This window comes from Diuraphis noxia, unplaced genomic scaffold (assembly GCF_037042655.1).
Source record: "Diuraphis noxia isolate RWA-SAM2 unplaced genomic scaffold, SU_Dnox_SAM2 contig0001, whole genome shotgun sequence".
In the NCBI taxonomy this organism is placed as follows: domain Eukaryota; kingdom Metazoa; phylum Arthropoda; class Insecta; order Hemiptera; family Aphididae; genus Diuraphis; species Diuraphis noxia.
Genome location: NW_028301711.1, coordinates 73614688 through 73624656, shown reverse-complemented (window position 1 = coordinate 73624656; position 9969 = coordinate 73614688). Strand labels below are relative to the sequence as shown.

The 9969-nt window shown below is 26.0% G+C and overlaps 1 non-coding gene across 1 annotated transcript; it reads right to left on the bottom strand.

Annotated features, from left to right (window-relative positions):
- Positions 1 to 9515: 9515 nt before the first annotated feature.
- Positions 9516 to 9634, bottom strand: LOC149061636 (5S ribosomal RNA). Its single transcript, XR_016190045.1, has one exon. It is a non-coding gene; the product is annotated as a 5S ribosomal RNA (ribosomal RNA).
- Positions 9635 to 9969: the final 335 nt, after the last annotated feature.

Genomic DNA, 9969 nt, shown 5'->3' with positions numbered 1-9969 from the left:
AAGCGTGAGCGTTAACACGTTAACGGCTATCGTAGTCGGCTGACCGTGGCGTTGTGAGGAGGGGAGGGTGCCATGCGACCGTCGCCCCCTCCACTATAATATTGTTATGTTGTTATCAACGACGATGACGACGGACGTCGCAATCGTCGTCGTCGGTTTATAATAATTATATGCTCGTGTACGTAGGCAGTGTATTTTTTGCATTATTTATATTAAAATATTTATAAGATATTACATTACCTGTATCTAAGATCTAACCGAGCCAATATCGTAGTTAGGCATATCTCACATAATATTATGAAGATACATACCTACTCACCTATTACTTATTCATAGAATTACTGAAGGAGGAACTTCCTATCAACTGCTGAAGCCCTCACGATTTATGAAAAACCACTCATTTTTGGGTAAATTTACTCCTACACTGGCCACAATCTATATTTATACAGAGTATACATTGTACACACTATACATAATATTGCTAACTTTATCTTTACATTTACTTACAATTTAAAAAACGGCTGCTATGTTCTGTAAAAAACCAACAAATATTTAGCCAGCAATTCAATAGATACCAAAACCCAATTTGAATATTTGGAAACTTATATATTAAGTTCTAAAAAAAACATTAAAAAAAATATGTAATAGACTTTTGGAACAACTTTTGTTAAAATTAAAAATTTTTATTTATTCATTAAGTGATCCTAGAGCGCTACATGTATAATAATTTTTAGATTCTAAACGAAGTGATGAATGTATTGATTTTACAATGATGTGTTTTTTTTTTTTTTTTTGTGTGTGTCTGTGTACAGCATAACTAGTCGAAATAATGCTTCGATTTCAAACTTTAGGGGTGGTTTCCGATGTAAAATTGAATATCCTTGGTGCATTATACAGGTCAAAAGTAAACCTTTTCCAACAGTTTTAAAAAAAATCGAAAAAACAAAAAAAAAAATGACAGAAAAACAGGAATTTTTACGCAAAACCAGTTTTCGACCAAATCGATTTTTTATATGGTTGTAATTCGAAAACTAATCACTGTAAATATTTAAAATTTTCACCAAATGTTTATGTTAGTGATATCTATATACAGTTAAATTTTCAAAATTTTTTGACTTTTTTGAGTTATTTATAGACCACTGAAATTTTCAATTTTTTTGAGAATTTTGTTTTGAAGTGCCGGTAAAAAAATGTTGGACGACCAAAAAAACTAGAAAATTTAATACAAGGTTACTTATGACATGTTCTTATTGTAGCTAAAAAAAACTAAAAATCGTAAGTCACAATTTTTTTTAATAAGCGTTTATATTTCAAATTTTTACGAACTCTGTCAAAAACGCAAAAATTTGCAAGTAATTTTGAAGTTGAAAATTCATAAAATTTTTTATGTTTATAACTAAGAATTAAAAATACAACACTAATTTTTCCATAAGTTTTCCTTCAAGTAGCTATAGAGAAAACTCGAAGCATCATTATATGAAAAATTTTAAGTGCGTTTGAATTTTCAACTTTTACGAAATAACGTAACGATAACAATTTTTTTTTATAAGCATTCAAAGTTTGAATTTTGACAAAATACTTAAAACAAATAGGCACAAATTTTTTTAAGCTAGAAATTCATAAAAAATTTCCTTTTTTAAACTTAGATTATATATAAGATTTTTTACAAGTTTTTCAATCTTTATCACAAAAAAAATGTTCACCGGAAATGCAAATTAAATTTTTATTAGCATTTGAATTTCAAATGTTGACAAAAATTAATCAAAACCATGAATATTTGCATATTATTTTGTAGTTCAAAATTCATAATTTTGTTTGTATTTTTATCTAAGGTTTTATAATTCAACACTAAGTTTTCCATAAGTTTTGCTTCAAATAGTTATAGAGAAAATTTGAAGCGTCATTATAGGAAAATTGTTTTGAGCGTTTGAGTTTTAAATTTTTATGAAATCGCATAATGATAACGATTTATCCTCAAACCAGGTATATGTATATCTATGATAATATAAGGTATTATGAATTATGATAACTACATGTAATGTTTTTGGAAAAATTGATTAACCATGCCTTATGCAAAATGCGTCCTAATAAATAAAATATTTGTTTCAAAATAGAATATATATGACAATATTTAAATATAATATATCCTAGACTGACAAATCATCTCCGTTCAGAATCGTTTTTCGTATACAATGATGCCTATCATTGCATTCAAATCTAACCTACCCTAGTCAGAGGTCCACTCCACCACCTAATGTACAGCAGAGCGATACCCACTTTCCCGCTTTTTTTGTTTACTTTTTATTATTGAAATAAAATTGAAATTTAATTTAAAAAAATTGGATAAATTCAAAATAGTCTTTTTGTGAATCTTATTATCACATCAATTTTGATGGTAAAAAGATTCATTTAAGTAAAGTAGTTAATTTTTTTTAAATTCAATATTTTTTCGGTCAAATTAATTTGGAACGTATTACGTAATAACATTTTAAAAATATGATTTTTAAAAATTTGGTGATATGTGTATATTTTTTAAATTATTTACTTATCATATAATATTAACAATTTTTGTCATAAGTTTAATTTTTTTTCTTGTCATGTCTTACTACTGTTACACTCTGTATGTATAAATATATTATAATTTATATAAAAATATATTTATTACAGACACTCGAGTCCTCGACAGTTGTTGACACTCGTAAACTCGTTGTATACAGTATACAGTGTATGTATAGTGTATAGTGTATACAGTATACTGTCAATATGACGATCGTAGATATCGTGCCTAATATGTATATTATGTAGGTATTTATTTTATAATTACCTAGTTTTCAGTTTTTGAATATGATGCCATTTTAATCTATTACTTAGTTTTATTATTTTGTAGAGAGATATATTGGTTAATATAATATGCATATGCCATATATCATATAAACATTTTAGTACCTATCGTATTATAGGTATTACAGTCTTGAGTCTACTGAGTAGGTACTGATGCGATTGTAATTGTAGTAATATATTTTATAAGCTGATTGTAATAAAACTATTAACTGAAAACGACGAAAATTCTAGGTTAATATTGTTTAATATACATACATATGTCATATAACATCATGAAATTATGTATTGTACTATTGTTTGTAATATTTTCTGGTTGGCACTATAAAGTAACTTAACATTATAATTGCGAGTTTACGAGTTCGTACAGTTCCTTGTCATTAAATATATGCTTATTATTAATATTATTGATACAATTAATATAAAATTAAGGTAAAAACACGGTATACGATACTACGAAAGTGGGTCAAATCAACAGAAATAGTATTGTAATGTAGTATTATAATTATTACTAAACTGTCAATGTTTTATTTAGTCAAAGCCGTAAAAGTATACCTATTATCCAACTTAGAAATATTACAATTGGTATCTTCATGATGTCATATGTTTTTATGTAATTAGTAATAAGTAATAATTAATATTTATGTTTTATGTAGTACCTATAATAAGTTATGAATGTTATGAGTTATTTATTTATAACTGTGTGGTGGATGACATAATCTATATGTTCAAATAGGTATAGGTAAGTACCTACCTTATTATAGTAGGTATCAAAAATTAATGTCAAAATTTTAAGACTCCAGCCCTTCTTTCCATAATTAAAAGGCATATAGGTACACCTGTTAAATATATTTTATGAACATGAGCCCGGCAAGGCGACGACTATGGTACTTCAGGTAGTACACGCCTCCTACTTAATATACGATTGATATTTTAGTAACAATTTTTTATAATTAAACTCGGGGTGAGCTTCTATTTCTGAGTATCTTTTATTTCAGTAAGGCTTGACCGAAATATTTCAAATTTCAAAGACCAATTGTGAATCTGAAGTATGCTGAAGTATGGTGGTATTTATTACAGTAAGTTATTTTGTATTATTTGCAGGTGTATGTTGGCTTATGCTTATATGGTAAATTTGTGTTCCATAGTCGACAGTTTCTAGTCAGTTTTAGATTCTGAACGAAGTGATAAATGTATTGATTTTACAATGATGTGTGTGTGTTTTTTTTTTGTGTCTGTGTACAGCATAACTAGTCGAAATAATGCTTCAATTTCAAATTTTGGGGGTAGTTTCCAATGTAAAAGTGAATATCCTTGGTGCATTATAGAGGTCAAAAGTTAACATTTTCCAACAGTTATCAAAAAAATCGAGAAAAACAAAAAAAAAATGACAGAAAAACAGGAATTTTTACGCAAAACCAGTTTTCGAAAAAATCGATTTTTTTATATGGTTGTAATTCAAAAACTAATCACTGTAAATACTTGAAATTGTTACCAAATGTTTATATTAGTGTTATCTATATACAGTTTAATTTTCACAATTTTTTGACTTTTTTTGAGTAATTTATAGACCACTGAAATTTTCAATTGTTTTGAGAATTTTTTTTTGAAGTGCCGGTAAAAAAATGTTGGACGACCAAAAAAACTTGAAAATTTAATACAAGGTTCTTTATGAGTTGTTCTTATTGTAGCTAAAAAAAATTAAAAATCGTAAGTCACAATTTTTTTTTATAAGCGTTTATAGTTCAAATTTTTACGAAATCTGTCGAAAACGCGAAAATTTTAAAGTTGAAAAATCATAAAATTTTTTGTGTTTATAACTAATGATTAAAAATACAACACTAAGTTTTCCATAAGTTTTTCATCAAGTAGCTATAGAGAAAACTCGAAGCATCATGATAGGAAAAATTTTAAGTGCGTTTGAATTTTAAATTTTTACGAAATAGCGTAACGATAACGATTTATCCTGAAACGATTTTAAATATTTGTAATTATTCAAAAAGTATAAGTCGTAGATACTTGAAAATTTCACAAGTTATTTAGATTAGAAGTTTCTTTACAATGATTTAATTTTCAAAATATTTTGACTTTTTTGAGATATTTATAGACAACTGAAATTTTCAATTTTTCTGAAAATTTTCTTTTGAAGTGTCGATAAAATTTTTTTGGCCCTATAAAAATACTTTAAAATTTAATATAAAATTCCTCATACGTTATTCTTATAGTAATTAAAAATTATAAAAATATATACGCACAATTTTTTTCTATTATCTAGCATTTGAAGTTCAAATATTGACTTAATACGTAAAAATTACGGCAATGTTCAAATTATCTTAGATAGAAATTCATAAAAGTTTTTCTTTTTAAATCTAATATTTGAAAATTTAATACAAGGCTCCTAAAACATTTTTACAATAGCATTTAAAAAATAAAATAAATTCATGGTCACAATTGTTTTTTACAAGGATTCAAAGTTTGAATTTTGACAACTTACGTAAAAATCACGAAAATTCATAAATTATTTTAAACTAGAAATTCATAAAGTATTTTCCTTTTATATCTAAGATTTGAAAATTCAATACAAGGCTCCTAATATATTTTTACAATAGCAGTTGAAAAATAAAAGAAATATATAGTCACAAATTTTTTTTATAAGCATTTACAGTTCAAATTTTGACTAAATACATAAAAATTACGGCAATGTTCAAATTATCTTAGATAGAAATTCATAAAAGTTTTTCTTTTTAATTCTAAGATTTGAGAATTTAATACAAATCTCATAATATATTTTGATTTAAAATTTAATATAAAGTTCCTCATAAGTTATTCTTATAGTAATTAAAAATTATAGTAATTAAAAATTATAAAAATATATAGCCACAATTTTTTTTTACATGCATTCAAATTTTAATTTTACAACATACGTAAAAATCACGAAAATTCGTAAATTATTTTATGCTAGAAATTCATAAAAAATTTTCCTTTTATATCTAAGATTTGAAAATTCAATACAAGGCTCCTAATATATTTTTACAATAGCAGTTGAAAAATAAAAGAAATGCATAGTCACATTTTTTTTTACAAGCATTTAAATTTAAATTTTGACAACATACGTAAAAATCACGAAAATTCGCAAATTATTTTAAGCTAGAAATTCATAAATAATATTCTTTTTAAATCTAAGATTTGAAAATTTTTGATAATCTATAATATATGCTAGACAAATAAACCGTCTCCATTCAGAATCGTTTTTCGTATACAATGATACCTATCATTGCATTCAAATTTAACGTACCTTAGTCAGAGATCCACCCCACCACCAATGCGATACCCACTTACCAGCTTTTTTTAAATTAAAACATGTGATACTAAAAAGATCAATCAGTTAATATATTTTTCACTTCCTATTTTGTAGACAATAGTATACTTTCAATGTTAGTTACCACAAACATATAATTATTATGCCGATTGCCAGGCAATTTGCCAGTCTGGCAACGAAAACCATCCTTAACCCTACAATAAACAACATATCCAGCATCGAAATCAAAAACTCTATAAACCAGAAAATCCTCTCATCTTGGCAAAACTACTGGAACTCAATAACATTGACTAACAAACTCAAAAATATTAAAAAAACAATCAAAAAATGGAACCCCAAATCTCAACCGACGCCAAGACATTGCAATCACCCGCACCAGAATCGGACACTCTTTCCTCACTCACTCATACCTAATCAGTAGAGAACCTCAACCAATATGTGAACCCTGTCACACTGCACTAACCATCAAGCACATATTAGAAGAGTGCCCACAATACTCCCAAACTCGCACCGATCTCAACATGCCACCCGGCACCCACCATAGCAGAAGCACTTGGCGAAAATCAATCAAACAAAATACTAACCTTTTTAAACATCACAAATATTATGAAAAAATTGTAACAATAAAATATGTATATACTATGTAATAACTAATCTTAAGAAAAATACCATGTAATAATTTAATGTCAGGCTAATAACCTATGTTGTTGAAGCCTTTTCCTTTAAATAAAAAAAATAAATACATATATAATTATATAAATAATAGTACCTATATAAAAATTATTAAATTAGAGAAATGGTTAAAAATATTGTCATTTAATCTTTTTTTTTATCTTATTTAAAACAACGTTTATATAAAACAATGAACAGACAACACAGTATACACTATAGGTGTCCTATACGTTGTAAAATAGAATCAAATTATTTGACTTTATATATCGATAACCCCACAATTATGAGTAATATTTATGTAATAGCGAATTAGCTATAACGTTTTGCACGTGTTCAATAAATAAGATTGTATGATTTATTAGTAAAAAAAAATATATAATATATTAAAATATTAAGATTGGTATGAACTCTTAATTTAGTCATTTAAATTATAGAAAGAAATGATTGTTTGTGATTACGCAATAATACTTGTGTGATTATCGATTTGAACATAAAACGAGTTGATTATTTATTAAATATATCATCTTGTATTAATTTTTTTTTAAATTGATTTTTATAGCTTTAGCGACAGGGATCATTAGCTTTGTGAGTTATATTTCACTTATTAATGGTAACAATTCGGTTACAATAATATTATGTGCCTAAGTCTTTCCGTAGAAAGACTTACAAGTTACAAATATACGTTAATGTTTTTTTAAATGTATTTATGTAACCTATCATAATATTTATAATATTATATATAAGTAGTGCAGTTGGTCTGGCTTACCCAGCGATAACCATTAGTCCTTGGGTATTTTTCAATATTGCGATTTATAGCCAAATTAGAAAGTGTATATTTAAATCACTTGACTATGAGACATTTTAAATTCTTTTTTAACTAATAAAAAACACTGGTTTATTCAACACATTTTGCATAAAACCAAATACGGTCTCATATATATATATATATATAAGTATTAAGTATATAAGTATACTTCATGGCACACACGTTAAATTAAGTGTGAACGAGATTTTGAAAATTTATGTTTAATAACTCAACTTTGATCTTTGATAAACCAACAACCAGTGGACTACACAAATATTATAAATTGTGCGGAGGAGATATAAAAAAATATATACATAAATTATGTATGTATCAAAATATTTTTTAAATTTTATGTATCTAAACCTAAACATGTAATAAGAAAATAAATATTTTTATTAACAATCCTCTAGTTGGGTATATTTCTAGTTTTTGTTTTGAATTATGAATACTAATATTAAAATCAAAAAATTAATATCAACAATCGTAAATGTCGTAACTGGCTGACATAAATGACAGACGTACAACATTGCAGAAGTATAAGGTGTCTAATAAGTTTATGTTTATATAAACTTTAAAAAATGTAAAACATTGTTGATAATATCCTTTTTATAATTTTGATAACAAATAATTTTTCAATTAATATAAATCAAATAAATTAATTAAAAAGGAAGTTAAGTTTTTATGTGGCGCCGTTTTAAGTTCAAATTAAAATTATAGCTTTATATAATAATATAGTTATAGAAAATGCAGGTTACTTCTACAGGTAAATATAGGTAGACCATGTGGATATCGGTAGATGTCGTCGTACGCATATTATAATTGAATTAAAAATATAAGGACAATTCTAAGTAGTTGAAATAGAAACGCATAAGAATATTGATTAAAACCTATACTTAAAATTTAAAATAAGTAAAATGAAAATGATAAATAATATGTTATTTTTATTGTGTTCACTATTTAAAATTAAAATATTAAAATAACACATAGGTTGTATTTGAAATTATTAAATAAAGTGATTGTAGTCTACCGAGACAATTTAAAAGGGTCAGTGTTATCGGTATTAATTGTATGAAAATCAATAATTGAAAATACTATAAAGTGTTACAAACAGTGTTAAGTACAAGTTTATTCGAAGAAATTTTTTGAATATAGTTTGATGATAAATCGTTATTTTATACGAATAATAATAATAGTTTATATATTATTCAATTTGAACTTCATATAGGCATATCGCCCGTAAAATTTATGTCAAGTCTTTATAGTTAGGTTAAATTATAGCAAAAAAACAAAATTTTATTTGAAAAACTTATTTTTTTAAATGTTTGTTTTATTTATTTATTTGTTGATTGTTTTGTAAAAGTATTAAGTATAAAAAAAATATAAAAATATATCAACTATATCCATATTTCGCTACAAATTTGCAAAGTTTAAGATCGAAACATGTTTATTTTTCTACTATAAAACGTGCTCACGGTCAAATCACACGTCATTTTAAAATCAATACATCTATCGCTCTGACATGCTAGAATCTAACACCAATGTTCAAAACAGATGCATAACTTGAGATGTATTCAAATTATAGTTAAATTAATTAATATTTTCTATGTTATGATTGCGATTTATAGATTTTACACATCTTACTTATGCGTTGTGTAATCTTTCATAAATGATATGTCATAATACATTAGAACATACATCATACAGGGATAGAGTACACACAGGCACCAAATTAAAAAAGTATAGGTATTTGCAATAAAGTAAAATTTTTACCTATATATACCTACCACTGAAACAATAAATATAATGATAAATGAGTTTAATATAAAAATTAAATATCTAAATCGAACGTAATATTGGGCATACGTAATAAAACATCAAAAATGCCAACGGCACGTAGTGTTCCCAAGCGGTCACCCATCCAAGTACTAACTACGCCCGACGTTGCTTAACTTCAGTGATCGGACGAGAACTGGTGCATTCAACGTGGTATGGTCGTTGGCGAAAATTTGTGGTTATTAGACTAAATTTAGATTTAATATTTACGATTTACCGAACGATATAAAAAAGATCTTCTCTACATCTACATTGTGTATTTAGTTTTTATCTGAACAATTAATTCAAAAAACTATAATTTCAAATTTGGGACGCGAGTAGTATGCAAATTATTAATTTCTATACCTATTGCAACCCATGAAATACAAAACTTTGTTTTTACAGCCGAGTTTCTTCGTAAGTAGCGTCCTCTAATACCTCTTCAAATGTAAATTTTGTAGTAACTGACAGAATTACAGTGTATTACGCCACAATTATTATACGCTCAGTGGTGGCTATATCC